The sequence below is a fragment of the Macrobrachium nipponense genome, chromosome 2, assembly GCF_015104395.2.
Source record: "Macrobrachium nipponense isolate FS-2020 chromosome 2, ASM1510439v2, whole genome shotgun sequence".
In the NCBI taxonomy this organism is placed as follows: Eukaryota; Metazoa; Arthropoda; class Malacostraca; order Decapoda; family Palaemonidae; genus Macrobrachium; species Macrobrachium nipponense.
Genome location: NC_087201.1, coordinates 133,069,285 through 133,092,729, shown reverse-complemented (window position 1 = coordinate 133,092,729; position 23,445 = coordinate 133,069,285). Strand labels below are relative to the sequence as shown.

At 41.1% G+C, this 23,445-nt stretch overlaps 1 protein-coding gene and 1 pseudogene across 2 annotated transcripts in view; both read left to right on the top strand.

The window, feature by feature from the left end:
• LOC135220994 (rhodanese domain-containing protein CG4456-like) overlaps window positions 1–10,164 on the top strand; it is a 43,645-nt pseudogene extending 33,481 nt beyond the window's left edge.
• A 3,581-nt stretch (window positions 10,165–13,745) lies between these two features.
• Window positions 13,746–23,445, top strand: part of LOC135220992 (uncharacterized) — a 145,809-nt gene continuing 136,109 nt past the window's right edge. Inside the window, exon 1 of one of the 2 annotated variants that reach the window (XM_064258694.1) lies at window positions 13,746–13,889. The gene's annotated coding sequence lies outside the window, so the exon portion shown is untranslated. The remainder of the gene's footprint in view (window positions 13,890–23,445) is intronic. The other variant, XM_064258695.1, reaches the window with a different exon arrangement.

Below are 23,445 nucleotides of genomic sequence, written 5' to 3'. Positions count from 1 at the left end.
GATTTTTCAATGAATATTTAAGAAAAAGCGTCGTAACCTTGGAACGTCGTAAGCCGGAGACCCGTCGTAACCCTGGGGACCGCCTGTACACACACACACACACATATATATATATATATATATATATATATATATATATATATATATATATATATATATGAATAATTATCACATCACCATGATTCATATAAATCATTCGCGCTACAAATGTCCTTTAATATCTAATTTGTTCATGAAACTTACCTGTCAGATATATATATAGCTGTATTTTCTGAAGTCCGACAGAATTTAAAAACTTCCGACACACACAGTGGTTTCGGCCAGGTGGTTAGTACCCATTCCCGCGCTGGGAGGCGGGTATCAGGAACCATTCCCATTTTCTATTCATAATTTTTCTGTCGCTGGTGCTGAAAACACCTGTTTTCAGTACCTCCGTCTTAGGATTTTGGGAAACTTCATTGCCGCTAAGTATCCTAATTGTCTTTTGATTTATTTACTTGGATTTGTGGGATTTGTGGCTAGGCATACGCTATCTTAAATTGATTTGAATTTGATTCATTTTTGCATAAAATATCTGAATCTAGTTAGGCTAGTTTCAGACGTGGTTGTCGCAAAGATAGGTGTGGCTACCGAAAGCTTCGGTAGATCCGCACTTGGTATGTTACGAGGGGTATGGGTCTTGCTTCTTTGTTGAGATTTGTCATGTAAGGAGTGTGAGACTTTGTCTATTCCGTAAGGAAGACGTATGATTCGTATGTACGCAATTAATCAGTAAACATGTCTAATTCCGTAAGGAAGACGTATGATCGTTATGTACGCAATTAATCAGTAACAAAAGTCAGGGTAGTGAACTGCTAACCTTACTGAGACTTTATTTTGCCTAACCCTGTAGTATGGCCTACGGGCTATGAATATGTATACGAGAGGTGCTCGCTCTCCTTCATTGCTGTGAAGTGCTACTTCTGTAATTGTTACTCCTAACCCGCAGTGTTGCCTTCGGGCCCTAAGCAGTCTCTATAGAGGAATTACCCTTCTCTGATACTCTTTCGATTCGTATCTTAGAATCGAAAGTGCTTGCTTTAGAGAGTAAAAGTGAAGTGCAGTGATTAACCCCTTGTTGTAGTGGGAGGGTGCGTCAGATTGGCCTCGTTTCGCCTCTAGGCCGGGACCTATGCTTGACTCCCAGGACCCGGGGAGGGGAGCATGTCGAAAGCCTAAGGAGGGTTACAAGGAACCCCCACCGATCTGGCGTGCCTTCGGCAGTTTCTGATGAAAATCCCCAGACTGCCAAAGTGCGTGCGCGTGCACGAATCCTGAAAGATTGCTTCTCGTCCTCCGAAGCGTCCTCCCCATGCAGGGGTTGGAGCTTTCGGAAGGACTCGCGCCCACCCTCTAAATAGAAGCTTTATAGAAGAGGACGCTTCACGTCCTCTCTCTCTCTCTCGTTATGCGTTCAGTGAGAAGTAAGAAGGCGAAAACGTCGCTGAACTCGTGTCCGTCTTTCCACCGAGAAAATACGTAAAGAAGTCATAGTAGCAGGAAGCTTTTGAGAGCGGACGCCGGGACGCTCGGATGGACTCCAGGCGCGCGCGTGGGTGCACGACCAAGTGCGCGCAGTGGAGGGCGCCGAGCGCGCTCCAGTGGACGCCGAGCGCGCGCCATGGGACGCCGAGCGTGCACCAGCGCACGCCAGGTGTGTCGCCTGGCTGAACGTTTCTGTTGAACTCTTCAAGCTCTTGTTTTCAGATATGGGCCTAAAGAATGTTTTACCTCTACCTCCGGTGATACCTTCTACCTCACCTGCAAAGAATGTGAAGTAGGCAGTGCTTCGGAGGAAGTTTAAAGTGAACAGACAACTTCTTCTTCGAAACCCAGCAAGACATAGTTTCGTGAATTCAAGAGGTCTCTGTCAATTAATATTGCTTTTCGCATAGGTGGGTGGAGTTAAGGAAAGCTCAAGGGAAGATCTCGTTTGCGCTACCGCAACCTTTGCCATTCGGCCAATAAATTTAAGTTGCCACTACCGCAGTCAAGACTTTGCGATAAGGCAGTTATGGGTTATGTAAGGTAAGGCTCGATGTCCTGCACGTCAGGACTCTCGGCAACGTTCAGTGGGATTCTTGCAAAGGCACTCATCAAAAGGACGCTCTTCAGGAAAGCGCAAGACAGGACTTCCTTTGCCATACTCCCAATAAATTTTAAGCTTTAGCAGCTTAGTTGTGATACGGGAGAGGAAGCTGGTTGGAGAGTTTCTTCCTCTTCCAGGATAATTTTGCAAGCTTTTTAGCCCATCTGAAAGGGTTTTTCAGATGATAGATTTTGTTAGTTTCTAGTCGGACTACGCTGCCGAATTGAACATCGTCGTTCTACCTGCCGTAAGCCCCAGTCTCTTAACAGGATTTCTGCCCCTTCGTCGTTTGAGACGGGAATCGAAAAAATTAAATGCTTGACTCCCTGGATTACGTTTTGTCAATTCAGTGACTTTCCCCATTGACAATATAATTTCGTTTTGTCAAGTAAGTGGGTATCCTCATTGACAAAATATCTCTTTGTCCCGTAAATGGGTTAGTTCTCATTGACAAACATCTCATAACTTGATATTGCGTAAGCGAATAAGCTCTTATTTGACAAGATTCGGAAGAAGATCTCATTCGTCATTCGCAGACGTACAAGAAATAGACTTGTAGACTACGTCAATGAAACGCTTATGTCAGTAAATAAGAAGCTTGAGCTGACTGCTTCGATTATCTTAAGTTTTGTTCATGAAACTTGCCTGTCAGATATTGTATGTAGCTGTATTTCCGAATTCAGCTATATATATGTCTGCCAGGTAAGTATGAACAAACTTTATTGTGATATAATTTCATATTTTGCCTTGCGTTATTTTACTTCTGGTTGGTTCTTAAGTCATATACGCTTGCTGTAGTTACCTCTTCGGATGGCAACCGAGAGGTCTATTGTCTATTTTAAGGACATTTAATCGTTACTCCCTGCAGCCTTCCAGGAGTTTCCGATTTATCTTTTACGTTGTATGGTAGTGTTCTGACGACACAAACGCATCTATATATTTAGCGTTTTCTGTTTCGCTATACCAGCTTGAGAGTCTTTTCGGCTCAAAAAATAACGGACCTATTTCTTCGTTTAGAAAGGGTAGCTGGCAACCCAGACATAAAGTTAAGGAGACGACGTTCGTAAGCTGCTGGACTGCTGCTGTCACGCTGTGTATGTCTTCCAGTCCAACCGAGCCAGTAACAGATCGGGCGCTGTCATGCCCCGTAGGTTACGTCTCTCTCGCCTGCGGGGTGACTGGACTAACCGTATCTCTGTGCTGGCGGTTACGTCTCTCCTGCGGGATTGACTGACTAACTGTAACTCTGCCCTACAATCACGGACTTTAGCCTAAGATTGAGGGGATTTCTTACGTGAATGAATAAACGTTGCATTCGTTTTGCCTTACTATGTTCAACAGAGTTATCTCTTAATCCTTTCGGTGCTCGTTACCGAACACGGTATAGAACTACGAGTCTACCGCAACATTGCACTTTTATATGCTCTCCTGCTTAGGCAAAGCACAGCCTTATTAGGGAAGTAAGCATACTCGGGGAGGGGAATGGATGAGCGTGCTGGGGACCATTTCCTTCCTGAAGAAGTTTGTTCCCCGAATAGACTGCAATTCAGACCACAGTTTTTTCCTACCGGAAACTGAAATATTATTCAAGATCTAGGAATGATTCTGAACATCTCTCAGTGCGTTTATCACCGATGGTGATAGATAAAGAAGGTGCCGGACATCTGGATAGGGTTTCAGATGTCCTGGATCTTAATCTGAAAGAAGTAAAAGCGATTCGGTAGTCCCTCCAGTCCTCGTAACGAGTTTTGGGAACCAGTGGTCCAGATCAACTCTGATATTCCACAGCTCTCTCATATCTTAAGAAGTATCTCTCTCGGTCCCTGTTCGAGTTTACGAGAAAGCCTATTATAACAACAGGCGTAGAATGTAACGATCCTCTAGAGGTTCGTTACCGGATTGCGAAAGTCCGTACGAATCGTCTCGATCGACGGCAGCAACTATTGACTTCCGAGTGGAATCTTTCTTTAGAAGTAAGTTGAGAGTTGTGGAGACTTTAGGGACGCCCTATCATTCTTCTCTTCGATATGTTGAGGACGAAGAGGCTTCTTCTTCTCTGCTCCCTTATTCTCGATCCGGATCGGTACCACCATTAAACGCCATCCTATGATATTGAACGGGGATGGATATTTAGTTCTCTTTTCCCCTTTTTCAATCGCTTAGGAAATGTATAAGAGGATTTATGACGTCACAGGGAGCGACAATGACGCTGATCGCCCATGTTGGCCTTCAGGATCCTGGATTCACAGAGGTCACATACTTCCTAGTTCACTTTCCAAGGACCGTTTTCCGAGAGAGTCGGTCTACTCTAACTCGAAAGGTACCTATAAACCTCTCCGCTCTGAGTCTTGACTACGTTTCAGGCTATCGAGATGTTGACAGGAATAAGATACCGTCTTCCATTTCCGTCTGAAGAATGGGATAAGCTGGCAGTCACAACTATTAAAGAATACGCAAATATGTTGTTGACGGCCTTTGGTGGGCTCAGAGAATTTGCGTCTGTCAAACAACAAAGCCCTTCACGATCTTTGAGTTTGTGGAATCTCGAACCTCGCTCACCATCTACTTTTTGTCTCACCTGTTTTCTCGGAGTCAGACACTCGTGCGAGATCAGGCGACATATAGTAGCCCTGAGTTCTTGTTGACGAAGTCGGTTGCGTTTATACACCCCGATGATCGTGTAACATGAGACCAGGTTGGACTGTCAGGCATTCTTCCTTGGGACTGAATCGCCTTTTTGCTCCTCGCTCCTTTCTCCTGGCACCAGAAAGCTCGAGTCAGGAGTTGATTCGCTGACGACGTTGGGTTGCGTTGATACACCCCCAAGGTTTGCTTAGATTGAATCGCCCAGGCAGTCCAGACACTCATCCTTCAGCGAAGAATAGTGCCTTATGGTCTTCAGGGTACAGCCTTGCTGTCCTTGATTCGTCTGACTGGTCAATGGTCGGTCACCTGACTTTAGTACAGACGGACTGACTGTGCATGTCCAGATCGAAGCTTTCAATATGGAAACTTAGACGTAGTCTGAAGTTCTTGATGTCAAAGCATTCGAACCTCTCCTACCTGTTAACTTCTTGCATGTGATCAGGAAGGCCTTCTTCTAACCACCCTAGATACGACAAAGAGGGTTAGTGAGATTTTAAGCCATCGTCACAAGTTTGGCTTTAGAGAACACAAGGCAAGCGGTGTGCTCTCTAACCCTTCCGTTGTGGCCTAAGAATGGTAACCCGTTTTGTCCTTGGGCCAGGAGCTTGGAAGCAAGGATGGCACAAGTTAGTGGGCAGGAGCCAGAGAGAGTCCTGTGCCCTGTCGGGTCTCTCAAGTTTTATCTACATAAAACTCAAGAAAGTCGAAGTCAATCGGGCAATCTGCAGTGTTCCGAAAAAGACCAGACTTGCCCATATCGAAGAACAGCCTGGCTTTAGTGTTAAGGAGTTCTTTCAAAATGCTCCTTCATTGTGTTTGCACAAAGATTTGAAATCTTTTATCTGAATGCTCACGAGGTGAGGGCACGGCCTCGGAAGCATTTCAACAGAGCATGGCACTCAGCAACATCCTGAGTTCCATGTTTTAGCGAAGCAACTCTGTGTTCACTTCACACTCCCTGCGAGATGTGAAGATGGCATATGAGATCTGCTGCTCGCTAGGGCCATACGTGTCTGCAGACACAATCTTGGGGGCAAGAAGACCACTCATCCTATCCTGTAGAAAATGGTTAGGAAGAGCTCTTAATTTAGTTGTTGAGTCGCCGACAACGGCGACTTCTTAACTCTTAAGCCTTAGTTAACACACCTTAACTTTGGCTAGGTTGGTCAGGTGGTGAAGATATATATTTATATATATATATATTTATTTACTTCTTAGCCCTCATGGTATGGTCAATATGGTCTAGTCACGTCGTGGTCTTGCCCCTGTTGACAGATCATCTGGAGTGCACCAGCTATATAGGTCTCTACCTCGCTGGCAACTCTAGTAGCACAAGCAGACTTACGTGGCAGTAACCACGAAGCCAGCTATGCTAAACAGGTGGAACAAGATGTAAATCATACTGATGCATTGTTTCCCAAAATCCTTCTATTCTGTCCCTTCCCACCTCCAAAGGTGGGATTCAGCTATATATATCTGACAGGTAAGTTTCATGAACAAAATGATATTGTTATGATACAATAAAGTTTGTTCATACTTACCTGGCAGATAATATATAATCAAGTACCCACCCACCTCCCCTCAGGGGACAGTGGAAATAAATAAAAATTAATAAGAATAGAAAAATGGGAATGGTTCCTGATACCCGCCTCCCACCGGCGGGAATGGGTACTAACCACCTGGCGACCACTGTGTGTGTCGGAAGTTTTTAAAATTCTGTCGGACTCAGAAAATACAGAAAAACGCTATATATATATCTGCAGGTAAGTATGAACAAACTTTATTGTATCATAACAGTATCATTTCACTCTACCTCGGATTAATATATTTTCATATACATATAGTATGTACCGAAGGGGAATTTTTAGTTGATAATACCGTAATTTTGTCCCCTCATGGGACCGAACCACTATGTGGTTCGATCCCATGAGGGGACGAAATTATTATCAACTAAAAATTCCCCTTCATTACATATATGAAAATATATCAATTCCGAGGTAGAGCGAATTAGATATTAAAGGACATTTGTAGCTCAAATGATATATACGTATATAGTGACTAACCCAAAACAACAAGTATTAGTGTCCAGTTCTTAGTTTTTGAGGTCACTGAGGTGAATAATAACACTCCCAATGCCATTTAAGTCCAAGTTCAGGCCCGACAGGAATGGGGGAGTGGGAAGGGGTAACGTAAAAATAACTGAAAACGACAGATATTAGTGTCTAATCTATGTGGTTTTTTTGAGGCCGCTGAGATGAACAGTGATGCTCCTGATGCCCTTTAATTCCTTGTTCAGCCTGATAGGATGGGGGTGACATGTAAAAAACTAAAAAGGACAGATATTAGTGTTTAATCCCTGAGATGCCCGTCCGAATTAGCCCTGATAGGAAAGGGGTGACATGCAAAAATAACTGAAAATGACTGATCTCAATGTCTAATTTATAGTTTTTAAGGTCGGTCGCTGAGATGAATAGTGACACTCGCGATATCCTTGAAGTCTAAGTTCAGCCCTGGTAGAAAGAGGTTGTGGGAAAGTGGTGACTTTTAAAAATAACCAAAAACTGCAGATATAAGTGTTAATCCATAGCTTTTGAAGTCAGTGAGATAAATAGTGACACTCCTGTTGCCCTTTAAGTCCAAGTTCAGCCCTAATAGGAAGGGGGGTTGGGGTGAGAAGGGGTAAAAAATAAAATGTCAAAAATCCATAGTTTTTGAGGTCGCTGAGATGAACAGAGACACTTCTGATGCCATGCCCTTCAAGTCCAGGTTCAGTCCCAATAAGAATGGGGGTGAGAAGTGGTGAAATATAAAATGTCAAAAATGCTGGGCAATGTAACTGAAGCAACTATCTTTACAGGATGAGAGAGAGAGAGAGAGAGAGAGAGACGAGAGAGAGAGAGAGAAGAGAGAGAGTAGGGGGTGTTTTGAGAGAGAGAGTGGGGGTGTTTGGGGAGAGAGAGAGAGAGTTTACAGTTGTCATTCAGTTTTCCCAGGCAGCACCGGGTTTGTCAGCTAGTGATGATATAAAATTGTAAAAAGTATATAATTGCTCTTTGAAGAGTGTGAATTACAGAGGTTTAAAAAATATCAGTAGTTGATAAATTTGATTTTTGATAATGTTACAGATAGTAGTTAGTCAATCCCAGAGAAGTATGAGTTTATTAGATATCTCGTGATTGCACCTCTTAAGGTGTTCCCTGTTGTATAGATATCAAATGCCATTACGATTGCATATCCAGATTGCATGCATTCATGTATATTATTAATTTACATGGATGCATGCAATCTGTATATGCAATCGTAATGGCATTTGACATATATACACCTAAAATATGAGCTGCCATATTTCTCTAGTATAGTATAATTTGTAGTGTTGTTAAATATGTTTGAACAATATACAGAAAATTAATACATACAATGCACGTACTAAATGGTGGCTGCTTGCTCTGTATAAAATTTTGATCATTATTTTATATGCCTGATGTATTGTTAACTTTATTTTGTAATGTTAACTTTCTTATTATATTCTACACTTTGCAAGGCCCTTTTCAAAAATGGTCTTAATTAGTACAGTGGACCCCCCGTATTCGCGTTCTCCAGATTCGCGGACTCACACATTCGCGGATTTCTCTGGGGAACGTTTCCCTGCATTATTTGCGGAAAATTCGCACATTCGCAGTATTTTTCTATGATAAATATCCACAAATTCCTGGGTTTTTTTTTATGAATTTCATCATAAAATGCACTTTTTGTGATAAAACTATTAAAAAAACCAAATATGAAAATTTTTAGTGGGTTTTTCTTGAGTTTTAACTAACAAAATAGGCTGTTTTTAGCATTTTTATAGGGGTTCCAAACATTCGCGGGTTCTAACTATTCACCGGGGGGTCTGGTACGCATCCCCCGCGAATACGGGGGACCACTGTACGTAGATATAAGGAGATTATTTCTATGTCTTATGAGCAAGTTTCCTTTCAGGGTTTATGTTGGTTCAATGGAAGATTGGTTGGAGAAGAAAGGTCCTGTTGTATTTTAGCCATCAGTCTCAAGTTGAGGTTGCAGATCAGGATGGTTATCCCACTTCCCCAAACAAAAGAGATACGATGATGAAATGGGACTTAGTTTTATTAGAATTTTGAGTTTTAATAATAAATGAGTAAAGTTTATGTATAAAGTTTATGTATAAAGTATTTAGATCTTGATTTAAATAGAAGCTATCCTTAAGCTACTGCTGTTCATTAAAGAAATTATTATTTGATATTTTGATGAATGTAAAATGGGATGTTAGAATAATTTTTTTACAAATGTTGTTTTAGTCTCTGAAATACCTAGTAGAATAGACACTTTACACACCAACTAATAAGTCTTAACCCAGCTTCCAGACCCCAGTTGGCTAGAAGGTATCAGTGAAATCTCAGAACGTTACATACTACTTTTACTATAGTATATCACTTTAAAATTAGGTTTCTCATTGGAATATGTTAAAATGTGTTTTATAGAGATATGGTAATTAACTTGCTCCATTTGTGAAAAAATTTCAAGTCCACAAAAAGTCATTGGCTAGGTGGAAATTAAGGTAAAACGTGTACAAGGGAAGTGGAGAGACATCATTTAGCAACTTAGACCCTTAAAAGCAAATTCTGGTGTAAAGATATAAATGGTGATAAAAATATCACTTGAAAAATTTTGGTTTATGTTATTGATTACTGTATTCATTGTTTGCAACACCTAAGGTACATTTGAGCATTGTTGATGACAAATTTTTCTCAAAAAATTTGATACTGCAAAGTCAGACTGTAAATTTGTAACATATAGGTTTCTTAACTTTTTTGGCTATTTTCTGATATAGGCAGGTAATGGTATATGTAAATACTATTTTACGAGACTTCAAACATTTTTGGTTAGTAGTTATGTAGAGGATACCATATATGTAGTGGTGGGATTTTTGAGAAATTTTGTTTTTATTAACCTAGTTATGATGCAATAGCTGTGTGGTGATAATTCATAAATACAAGTAGAATCAAGTGCCTTTCATAGTTATAGTAAAAGTATATTTATATTTTGCTCATATTTATAAGAAAAAGTAAATTTTTTAATAATTAGGTGACAGCCACATTTCTAAAATTGAGGGCTAGTTTGGAACATTAGCAACACATGGTATGATTACACATGCCAAACAATAAAAAAATAAACTTGGCCAAGTATATCTTAGTTTAACCAGACCACTGAGCTGATTAACAGCTCTCCTACAGCTGGCCTGAAGGATTAGATATTTTCATGTGGCTAGGAACCAATTGGTTACTCTGAACCACATTATATCAAGAAATTAATTCCTAATCACCAGAAACACATTAGTCTGATTTCATGTTGGCAGAGCGGGGGGAGCAAACTTGGGGACTAATGAATCAGTAGGCGAGCATGTAAACCAACTTGTCCAACGAGGAACTACAAACTTGGGTATCATGAGTAAAAGTTAGCTGTCATGAAAACATTTTGGTTGTTATTATTTTAAAATTTCACAATAAGTTGGAGAAGAGATTTCCAATTTCTGTTTACCCTGTGTAAAAGTATGATAAATTGGCTTTACATTGGCTTTAAAATTTGAGCTGCAGGCTTGCTTGGCAGTTGAGAAAAAAAAAAGTAGAGTACTAGAGTTCTACGTAGTTTATCTTTATATCCTATTTAGTACCTTCCTCTGGTAGGTGAGAACTGAGAATAAAGGAACTACATTTTTTAAGGCTCAGTTTTTTGCCCACTGGATTGTGGGGAGGCTTGATGGATACTATAAAATATAGGCAAGTTTAGAAGAAAATAATTAAAGAAAATTTTTAATATTACTATGAATCATATCATACATATATGACTAGTACAATATTGACAGGGATGGTGGGGTAGTACAGCACACTACAAAGGCTGGTAAACCCAACTGATATAAAACATGATATGTTTTTAAGAATTTCTCAGGTTTACTCTAAATGGATTTAATAGGACTTCCTCTTTATTCCCCACTAGCAAAGTGAGATTTGGAATAATGATGTAAGAAAAGAGAAATTTGGCTTTTACATAATTTTTTGCCCTGAGTTGAGTATTCTTTTGTAAGTTTAGTTTGTTTGTAAGTCTAGCAAAATTAGCAAGACAATTGGTCTTTGTACATAAAATAATAAACTTTACAGTCAACAAATATCTTCAATCTTTCCTTAAAAATTTTTGCAATGAAATACATAAAAAAGTTTATTTTATACCACATCTTGTGCTGACATGGAAGTTTGTATCTTGAAAGTATGTACCTTAGTTAAAAATCGGTATGTGGAGAACTGCCTCTATTTGCAAGTGTAAATATTGGATTATATTGGCTTATACAAACACCATAGACAACATTACCTTTTTTATTTTGTGAGTTGTTTCTTGACATTAAAACATGGTTTGTATTAGAAGATAGTAGAATTCTTTTTAACAATTATACAAGCCCCGGTAGGGGAATAGTACTGTCAGCACACCTCATGCGCTGCAATATAGACATTACTTCAGGTTCTTTGCGGCATCCTTTCGGTCCCTAGCTGCAACCCCCTTTTATTCCTTTTACTGTACTACCATTTATATTCTCTTCCATCTTACTGTCCAACCTCTCGTAATGATTCTAGTGCAACTGCGAGGTTTTTCTCCTGTTACTTCTTTCAAACCTGGTCACCATCCATTTCCCTTTCAGCTCTGAATGGCCTTTGGTGCCCCAGTGCTTGGCATGTATGCTAAAAGTGTATAAATCAATCAATAGGTATACAAGTTTTTTGTTTTTTTTTCCAAAATGCAAACCCAAACCTTGTACTGCACAAAAGGCAGATATTCTTGCCTTTAACTGATTGCTTGGCAAAATTTTATTCTGTGATGTGTAACAAGGTTATATTCAATTAGTACACCTGTAAACTTTTTTATTGCCCTTAACTGTTAACCACATAAAAGAACACTGTTTAAGAATGCTATAAAGGTATTAATTGGAGATTACTAACCACGAGCAAATGGTAATGAGGAGTGAACTTAGTTCTTGATTATATCAGTTGTCTTATTCACTGATAGTGGTTGTTTTCTGATTTCAGCATAGTACCGCAAGAGAAGTGTGGAAGCCTACTGAGACTGTACAGACAGTCTGATGATGAATTCCACTCAGGTTTGGAAAGCTTTTCCTTGTCTATGTGTACACTGAGTAGTCTGGCATGTTTTCCACACATTTTCTTTCCAAAATATTCGAACTGAAAATTTGTCACACGTTACTTGCAGACGATAGCCAATCCAAACCCCTAACTAATCTGGACAAAGATCCTTACCAAATGCTTGCAATACGTACTCAAAAAAATTATGACTGAAAATCCCTGGATGAACTCTTCAGATAAAATTGTCCTCAGTACTCCAGAATCCCCAGGAAAAACGGAGATGAAGTAAGTTCAGTGAACATGGAATGATTTACAAGGAAATACCATTAGGAAATGATAAGAAGTGTTTTATTACCAAGATGGAGCAGTCATTTCATATGCAAGACAAGTATGCACTGCCAAAAGTACCATATTCAGGAAGAAAAGCAGTAGGAGGACACCTAAGTACGCATGTAGAACTGAAAAGTTGCTTTTGAAAATATGATGGTTAAGTATATCTTAGTATAACCATACCACCGAGCTGACTAACAGCTCTCCTAGGGCTGACCCAAACGATTAGATTTACATTTTTCATGGCTAAGAACCAACTGGGTCTTAGCAAAGGGACCTACAGCTTATTGTGGAATCTGAACCACATTATATCAAGTAATTAATTTCTAATCACCAGAAATAAATTCCTCTGGTTCCGCACTGACGGCAGCTGGGAATGAACTCGGGCTACCAGAGTGATAGGCAAGTATGCAAGCCACTCGTCAAATGAGGACTTTGAAAATATGATGGGAAGAAACAGAGGCATGTAGAACTGAAAAGTTCCTTTTGTGAATATAATAGGAAGATACAGCTTTGTATTGCATTTTAAGGGGAATTTCATTTACTGTCTGCATCCAACCTTTGTATCCCGTGGAGGGTTAATTAGTGCCAATATTGCATTGTAGGTATTACTTTAGGTTCTTTGCCAAGGCCTTTCGGCCTTCTATTTGCAACCATTTTCATTCCTTTTACTGTAACTCCGTTTACAGTCGCTTTCTTCCATCTTACTTTCCACCCTCTCCTAACAAATGTTTCATAGTGCAACTGTGAGGTTTTCATCCTGTTACACCATAAAAAAAACCTCCTAGGTCACTGCAGTTGGTCCTTGGCCCTAATTTTATATTCTTTCTTACAAATTTTTGTATATCCCAGGATTCTGGTAGCCTATAATCTGTATGGACAATTAGATTAAAATCAAGAATTTTCTAAAAATTTTCTTTTTTCTTTTAAAATTAGGCTGAATTTTCCTCTAAAATAATTTAGCTGTAGTAGTGTTAAACTGAAGTTGTCTCAATGAACTTTATATATATATATATATATATATATATATATATATATATATATTTGCAATCCATTTCAATGATTCTTTGTATTTAAACAGAATGAAACGTTAACTAAATATTTTTGAACAAATGAATAATGCCGTTTTAAGCAGCTATAATAAAAAACAATATTATATTATATATATATATATATATATATAATATAGATATAGATATATATATATATATATATATACATATACATACATATATATGTACAATTTCTAATATTGATTCGGGGCCCCATGCTCATTAATGAAGCACCGCCAGAGTATCGAAAAAATCATAGAACTCAGAAAAGTAGTCCTGCAATTTCAGGAAAATTTCTGACGTCAGTATTTTGGTCTTCTTATATTTAAATGAAAATAAGTGCAGGAATATTTTTTATTTTATGCTATATTTAAAAGAATATATTCAAAACAAAGGCTGTGAAAAAAAAAATTTGATTACCGGTGAACTGGTGTTCAAGTTCTTCCATATTGGTATTCCTCCGCCATTTAGGGTTGACCGTTGTCCTTTCACCGCGTACCCTTCTGGAAAGTGATTAATTTCTGAGAAAGTACTCTAATGTGCTCATAATTTTGTTTTAATTTAAGGAAGGTTTCACAGCTGTCGAAGGTTGGTGATTTTGATTTTGTAATTAGACTGAATAGTAAGGGGAACATTGAGCATATTTTTGTGGAGATACAAAACTTAGCTTGTATAGCCTAACGTGTCATAGCCTGCATAGCCAAGCTGTAGGAATAGGTGGCATATCGAATAAGTTTGTATACATTGTGCAAGTTAATATGCTGAGAACGAACGTTATTTTCAATATTCTGTGAAAATGGGAACGTTAACCAAAAAAAAAGTTTTGTCCTACAGTATGGGATTAGGGTAAAACACCACGGCAGGCCAAACAGGCCACCTACAATCAACGCTTGCCACCCTCCGAAAAAGTACATTATAACGCGTCCTGACACCGGAGATGGGCATCAGTCGCGACTTGTTGTTGGTGAGAAACGGAGCTAAAGACCTCTACTCTCCTTTCGAAGTAAGTATTTTCTCCAAAGTTAGAAATTAAGGCCAAATTTTAAGATTTAAACAGAGGGCACTGAAAAGGGCGTCCACGGCAGTGGAAATCTCACCAAAACGCTTTAGAAATTTTTACTTACAACAAAAAATGTTTCGAAGATTGACGCCATCTCGATGTTTACGGAGTCGCTTGTGTCAACAAACTTTCCATTTCCTGTGATAAATCCGCACACCAGACGCTGGGGCACTTTTCATCACAACAATCGAAACACGGTTTCTCACCAGCAAACAAGCTAGGAGTAAACAGCTGTTTTGGTAGAAGATGACGAGAAGCGTGCTCTTAGCTAATTTTTATTAAATATATAGTAAAACATCAATATTTTACATATTTGTGATGATTAATTTGAAAATATTCGTTATTGAAAAAGTAACTCGACTCTGACTCAAATTTAGGGTAAAACACCAGCGACCACCAACCCTTATCATGGTGTACAGGTCTTATTCACTTGATATTTAAATGGTGAAACAAGAATACAATTACAACTCCAAGCATACCATTCAAAAGATTGAAGTTTCGTCAACGTAATGTGATATAGGGTAGAACATCACAGCAGGCCACCTACAATCAATGCAAGCCACCCTCCGAAAAAGTACATTATATCGCGTCCTGACACCGGAGATGGGCATCAGTCGCGACTTGTTGTTGGTGAGAAACGGAGCTAAAGACCTCTACTCTCCTTTCGAAGTAAGTATTTTCTCCAAAGTTAGAAATTAAGGCCAAATTTTAAGATTTAAACAGAGGGTACTGAAAATGGCGCCCACGGCAGTGGAAATCTCACCAAAACGCTTTAGAAATTTTTACTTACAACTAAAAATGTTTCGAAGATTGACGCCATCTCGATGTTTACGGAAGTCGCTTGTGTCAACAAACTTTTCCATTTCCTGTGATAAATCCGCCACACCACTTGTACCCACAGACGCTGGGGCACTTTTATCAACAACAATCGAAACACGATTTCTCACCAACAACAAGCCAGGCGTAAACAGCTGTTTGGGTAGAAGATGACGAGAAGCGTGCTCTTGGCTAATTTTTAAATAGGGTAGATCATCAGCAGGCCAAGCAGGCCACCTACCATCAATGCAAGCCACCCTCCGAAAAAGTACATTATAACGCGTCCTGACACCCGAGATGGGCATCAGTCGCGACTTGTTGTTGGTGAGAAACGGAGCTAAAGACCTCTACTCTCTTTCGAAGTAAGTATTTCTCCAAAGTTAGAAATTAAGGCCAAATTTTAAGATTTAAAACAGAGGGTACTGAAAACAGGTCTCAAACGTAGTGCAAATCTCACCAAAACGCGTTCAACATTTTTACTTACAACTCGAGGTATTTAGAAGATTGACGCCATCTCGATGTTTACGGAGTAGCTTGTGTCAATAAACTAACCATTTCCTGTGATAAATCCGCACACCACTTGTACCCACAGACGCTGGAGCACTTTTATCACAACAATCGAAAAAACACGATTTCTCCATCAACAACAAGCCAGGCGTAAACAGCTGTTGGGGTAGAAGATGACGAGAAGCGTACTCTTGGCTAATTTTTAAATAAGTAGTAAAAAACATCAATATTTTTACATATTATGATGATTTTTAATTTGAAAATATTCGTTATTGGAAAAGTAACTCGACTCTGACTCAAATTTAAGTAATTATTTTTCTGAATTAGAAAGTTCTTTTAAGTTCTGTATTATGACGTCACGACATCTTGACTTTCGTACCTATTGTAAATAATTGCTATACTAACTGTCATTGCAGAACAGTTTACCAGTTATTCATGCAGATTGTTATCAGCTATACATGTAATTGTTATAATCGTAATGCGCATATATATCTTTATTATTACTTTTTGGATATATGAAGATGTTTTACTGCTGGATTATCGCCGTAGTGTGACGCAATCGTTTTCGGTCCATGTGCCTCTGTCTGTTTTCGCACCATAAGGAATTATGGGGCCGAATTTGCAATGACCAGAAAGTCGTTAAAAGAGGAAAGTTAGCATTGAGAGGCATATGTTTTGACTGAGAAAAATACAATTTTGTACATGGAACTTACCCAGCAGATATATACTTAGCTATAGACTCCGTCGCCACCCCGACAGAAATTCGAATTTCGCGGCACACGCTGCAGGTAGGTCAGGTGATCTACCGCCCCTGCCGCTGGGTGGCAGGAATAGGAACGATTACCGTTCTAGAACCAGATTTTCTCTGTCGCGGTAGTGTCAACATACGTTGTTGCTACCTCCTGACTTGATTTTCGTTTTTTCATCGCCATCGACCTTCTGGGCTGTCTTTTTGCAGGGAAGTACTGGGTCTTTGGTTTGGCATACGCTTTTATTAACTTTTTAATGAATTTGGCTTCGAAATTTCGAAGAATATATTACGTGAAACTACCGAATTTTTCGGTAGACACTTATATTTTGCAATAAGGGAAATATTGATTTTTTTTTTCACTAATACGTGTATAAGTGTTAGAACTTGATGAAGGAAATATAAGATCTAACTTCCTACTTTAGGAAGTCAGAAAGCATATAACTAGATACGCTTCCTTAGAAGCTTTAAGAGCTCTCGTACTAACGAGCAGTTAGAGTATTGACAATTCTAGTAGTTGTTGCATCCTCATCACCACCTTACTCCACAGAATCTACAAATTATTATGTGCAAATTTGAAGATAAATGGATGGAGCTCAAAAGGCGAGCTCTAAAAAGGTAAGAGTGAATATAGTGTTCCCAGTGCAGTGGAGGGTGCGTCTGATCGGCTCCGTAGCGCTTCCAGGCCTAGACCTCTTCCAAACTCCCAGACCCAGTGGAGGAGGAAAGTCGACAGCCGCAGGAAGGTTAGGGAGAACCCCACCGGTCAGGCGTCCCCTCGGCAGGTTCTGTAGAAACGTCCCAGACTGCCAAGGATAGCCATTGATAAGGCATCCTTAAAAAAGTGCGTCTCTTCATCTTACATCCGAAAAGACGAAGAATGTATGTTTGGAGTGATCTAGCGCGTTCTCTGAAAACTAAGAGAACACTGAGCAAGAGCCAGCCGCTGCCAGCCAGGAAGCCGCGTTCCAGCAAGCTAGCGTTCCAGCTAACAGACTAGCGCGAGCCGCGTTCTAGAAAATTTTCTTGGCGCAAGGCGCCTTCAAAGAGACGAAGCGCCAGCCTGGCGCAAATTGCGCCAGAAAAAACAGACGGCTAGAGCAAGGAGCCTTACAGTAGAGTGGCAATCAGAACGATCCTTCCATTGAACGTTTCCGGGCAGAGGCTCTTTCTAAAAGGGGTCTAGTAGGCGCTCGGAACTGTCAGGGCGCACGGGACCTTCCACGCAAGCGGAACGTTCCAGGAGCGAGTCTCTTTTAGCGTGCGGAACATTCCAGCGCGCGGAACATTCCAGGCGCTAGGTGCAAGGATCCAGGCGCCAGAATATCCTTTCTCTATCTGCCTCGGCAGGGAAAGAAGGTAGTAGAGTATCTGCTGTATGAGAATACGATACGGTCAAATCATAAGCACATACCGTAGTTACTTCTTTGCCTGAGCAACTCAATTACCAGTATCCTTCCAGGAATTTCCTAGGAAGGACTACGCTTAAAGGGATTGTTAAGACAACACTACTTAGCTTCTAGATTTATCGAAGTCTTGTTTCGCTTAGATATGCATTATAAGAACTTCCTGAAGTTCGATAATAATGTTATAAGATTCCTTTATTAAATGGAGTAGCTGGCAACTCTGGAAGAGTAAGGCCAGTCGGCTAACGAGACTGCTATCGCTTAGACACCAACGCAGTATCATGTAGGTGTCGGTCATGATTGGTCGGTAACATGTCTCTCTCCTGTGGGATGGAATGAATAACCGTGTCTCTCCCCTACAATCGTGGTTTTAGCCTCGGATTGAGGGGATAGTTAAGCAAACATAAATAAAATATTGTCTGCCTTTTGCTAAGAAGCTTTCAATAAGAAAGATATTACATTTCAATGCTGTTTACCGTAGGTAACATTTTTAAAGGATTCTAACGCAGCGAAACTCTATATTGTATAATGCTCTCATGCTTACGAAAGCATGGCTTATTAGAGTACATGCTTAGTGAGAAAGATGAATATAGTAGAGAATTCACTTTAAGACTACGGTATGGTCAAGTCTTATGCACATACGAGGTTAACTACAGAATTCTAGTATCCTTACAAAGGTTTCCTAGATTAATGCTGTTTACCACAATGTGACAGTATTATAAAGGATTCTAATACGGCAGCGCGCGATATATATAATTCTCTCATCCTTTCGAGAAACGCACACACCCTTTTTAAATTCGGATATTGCTCAAGAGAAGTGGGTGAGTCGGATGGGAAACATTCTCTTAGTGGCAGAAGTGTTTCCCTGAATGGACTATTCTACGTATATAAAAGTTTTTTCCCACTAAGAACGGAATTAACATGTGAAGGATGTCGGGTACCATAAAGGCATAAATGTTTATGGACATAACCTAAAAAGAACTAGAAGGAAGCGCCAGCCTGGCGCAAATTGTGCCAGAAGCACCCATCCAAGATATTTTCTCGTTTTAGCGAGTTATTAACTTAAGAGGTCCAGTAGCCTCTCGGACAGCAGGCTCGGTAACGGCAAGATCGTTCCTGATTTCGTTACCCATTTAATCGAAAGGGGTCGCTTACAAGGAATGATGAAATGGTTTATTTTTTTAATCACTTAGGCCAATTCCACGACTCTCTCATATCGCAAAGAGCATCGAGAATCTCTTTTTTTGCGCCCCTGTTCGCGTTAACAAAAGAGAACCTATTTGGGAAAAGACACGGAACGTAACGATCCTTAAGAGGTCGATGCAAGATTTTGCATGTCCGTGAGAACCTTCTCGATCGAAGATAATAACTGTTAACGTATGTCTAACATTTATTGAAAAGAGTTGTGAGAACCTGCGGAAAGTCTTCTCATAGATCTCTTTGTAAGGTAGAAGACGAACAGGCTCCTTTAGACTGCTCTTTTTCCTCGAACCAAGAGAGGTAGCAATATAAGACATCTTTAAATTAAAGAAGGGGAATAAACTTTAGCCTTTTTTCCCCTAGTTATAAATTCTTAACAGATATTAAGATAATTGGGCGTCAAAGAAGAGAGGATGTATGCCTCATTTTGGCCTTAGAGAGGTTGGATTCACAGAAGTCACGTTCTTCTCACAGCATGTTTGTAAGCTTTTCCAAGAGTATCTGGATATTCTATCAGAATCTATTATAAATAGACCTATAAAAACCTCTCCACTCTGAGTCTGTCCGCGTGCAGACTGACCAGAAGTGGACATGAATAGAGGTTTTTTCAAGGTAAATGACAATAGTCATGGCTAAGACATAGAATTGCTGCAGATCGTGTTAGGGAATGAGGAAACTGTCCTCTTCCGATACCTCTGTGAACCAACATAGCGAGGTTTTTTCGTTTCACTTTCAGAGGGAAGAATCACCTATGTATATATCTGCTATCAAAGAACGCAGTTAAAGGCCATACTCTGTCTCTACAAAGGGAATTAGAGATAACAGAGGATTAAGATCTTCGGGATCTTATACGATACCGCAATACGACAAGAGTAGGATATCATGTACTTCGAATGGATTTTTTTTTTTGTGGCACAGATTCCGTGTTCCGACAAAATGGAACTGCTCCTCATCTGACTTCTTTGAGGAAGTTTATGAAGGAATTCTTTGTTTCTCTTAGCCTAAACGACCAAGAAGACAAGTGAATTTTTTTGGTGCATTGGAATCTCGCATCAGATTCAATGGAGACTCGGCAATGGGTTCTTGCCAGCATAGTATGTCGGGCAAAAGAAAATAAATCCCTCTATTCCTGACGCAACGCTTTCAGAGAGAAGTTTAGTTGCCCAGGCAGGGTACTTACATTTTCATCTACAGAAGAAGATATGGTTTAAACGTTTGCCTACAGAGTCTTCGGGGTGCGATGAGGGCTCAAAATGCTTCCCAGAAGGTATTCAGAAGGATACAATAAGAGCTAGAAATCAGGGTTCCGCCCATTTCAGCTCAGAGTCTCCTTCGACTTCCAGACTCCTTCCCTTCCTTCGGGCAAGGATAGGGAAGATTTCTGCAACGAGGAACTCATCAAAATGTAGAAGAGATCTCGTTAGCAAAAGAAGTGTTCACGAAGGATCCTCCTCGGAGGAAGACTCTTCTCTCTCGTGTTGTTAGTATCCTGTCGTCTACTGGGTGTAGCTGACTAAAATCACCTCCCTGGCAGGGGCCAAAAGCTCAAAGGGGAAGATTTCTTCCACCTTCTCCAGTCTCCTGATAAACTATGTGTTGTTCAGGACTCTCGGACAATGTAGCGCCAGCCAAGCGCCAAATGCCAATACAGGCGAAAAACGCCAGAGGCGGGACAGTTCCACGGAACTCTGTCATGGTCGGATACTGAGAAGGAGCGGGCCTCCAACCTGGCGCAAAAATGCGCCAGAGGCGAACAAATCGGACAGATATAAGAGTGTCGATGTGGACATTCGTCAGAACAGCCTAGAGACTCTTCCAAGCTCGAAGGCTCAGCAAGTGTGGGAGGAGCCAAGCCAGGCGCGAGGTGCCAGCCAGGCTCTAGGAGCCAGCCAGGCTCTAGGAGCCAGCCAGGCTCTAGGAGCCAGCCAGGCTCTAGGAGCCAGCCAGGCTCTAGGAGCCAGCCAGGCTCTAGGAGCCAGCCAGGCTCTAGGAGCCAGCCAGGCTCTAGGAGCCAGCCAGGCTCTAGGAGCCAGCCAGGCTCTAGGAGCCAGCCAGGCTCTAGGAGCCAACCAGGCTCTAGGAGCCAGCCAGGCTCTAGGAGCCAGCCAGGCTCTAGAGCCAGCCAGGCGCCATCCAGGTGCCAGGCTCCTTCAAGGCTAGGCTCCAGTCAGGATTGAGGATCCATCCAGACGCAAGGCTCCTTCCAGTAAAGAGAAACCTAAAGCTCTGTCATGTAAGAGGGCTAGTCCCCCATTGATATGATACAGGTAAGGCTCTGCCATGTAAGTGGGTCAGCCCCCATTGGCACGATCCGAGAAGGCTCTGTCGTGTAAGCGGGGCTAGCCCCCATTGACATGATCCAGAAGGGTTTGTCAGTCATAAGGTCCCTACCTCGCTGAAACTCTTGAGGCATGCAGACTCATAGACAGTATCATGAAGTCTTCTGCCAGGCTCCAGGTGCCTTCCAGGCGCAAGGGCACCAGCCAGACGCAAGGCAGCAGGCGCGAGGGCGCTAGCCAGGAAGGAGGAGCCAATCAGGCACCAGCCAGGCGCAAGGCGCCATCTAGGCGCGAGGCTCCAGCCAGGCTCTAGGCGCCATTCAGGCGCAAGGCTCCAGCCAGGCGCGAGGCGCTAGACAGGCGCTAGGCGCCTGCCAAGCGCTAGCCAGGCTCCAGGCTTCACCCAGAAGAGATCTATATCAAAGAATGCCCTGGCCTTCTTTGAGACATTGTGATCTCCTAAGCACTTGATAAGTGCATTGATGATTCCTTCAAACAGCTGAGAATTAAAAGCGCATGAAGTGCGAGCTTTTCCGAATTCTTGGTTCTTTCCCTAACAATATGTCATAAGGACATATTAGCTGTCACATACGGGAGATGCAACTCTGTGTTGACTTCCCATTATCCGAAGGATGTCAAGATAACCTCGAGGGATCCTTCTCTCTGGTTGATACGTGTCTGCGGATACATTGCTGGGATAGGGAGCAGATACTGATCCTTAACTATGAGTTAAATTTTATTTTACGTGTTTTTTCTTTGGGTTGTTTGAAAGGAGTTTGTAGATAACTCTTTTCAACTTAAGCACTAACCCTCGTGTTAGGATCAGGTGATCGGGATCGGTGTTGTGCTCCTTAATTATGCCACTAGGCATAGGCATATTGTCATGTAAGAGGCTCTGTCGAGTAAATGGATAAGACCCCATCGACAGACCCACAAGAACTCTTAGCCATAGGTCACATCCTCGCTGAGGCTCTTGAGGCGAAGCAGATTCCTAGGCATTAGCCATGGAGGCTTCCGCCTGATCAAGTAGGAACCAAGGTTTTATTTATTTATTACCTACAACGTATGTTGTTTACCTGTCTATTCAGTAAATAGTTGTCTCTTTCCCACCACCAAGGGTGTCAATCAGCTAAGTATATATCTGCTGGGTAAGTTCCATGTACAAAAATGATATTGTTAAGATACAATAAAGTTTTGTACATACTTACCTGGCAGATATATACGATTGATGGCCCACCCAACCTCCCCTCAGGAGACAGGTGGAAGAGAAAATCTGGTTCTAGAACGGTAATCGTTCCTATTCCTGCCCCACCCAGCGGCAGGGGCGGTAGATCACCTGACCTACTGCAGCGTGTGCCGCGAAATTCGAATTTCTGTCGGGGACGACGGAGTCTATAGCTAAGTATATATCTGCCAGGTAAGTATGTACAAAACTTTATTGTATCTTAACAATATCATATTTATTCAATAGCTAGCTTGTAAAAAATACTTGGTTATAAAAACTTGATTGACAACTAAGCAGCATGTCTACTATGGGTTTCAGAGACAGTGCAAGCAGGTTTTTGGGCAATACCTATTTCTGTAACGAACACTCTTAACAGAACGAGATTTTGCTTTATAGTGCATTACACCCAGTGCCGTAATTTTATAAGGGTATCGTGAATCACTAATCGTAAGAATAACGACACTTGTCCTTGTACCAAGAGACAAAAAACTCCATTATGCAGAAATGGATACGAACACGCGTATAAAGCTCCACATACCCTCTCCCCAACGCACCCCCCCCCCCCCTCACCGCCATCACCTTTTCTTCTTCGTTCTTCCTCCGCCTTCCTTTCTCTCTCTCTCTCTCTCTCTCTCCTCTCTCTCTCTCTCTCTCTCTCTCTCTCTCCATCTCTGTTGCCATTCGGTATGTGTTGACCCTCCAAACTGGGTATAAGACTACACACAAAACGTTGAAATTGGTGAAATTAGGCTATGTATTGGAAGTATGTATACATTAATATTAAAGCAATTTTTATCATTATTGCATTACTATGACAACTAGAATTCATGGAAACAGTTTATAACCTGTTAAGCGTCACCCACGTAATAATACGTTTACCGCGATCTACTCGGTAGCGCCTTC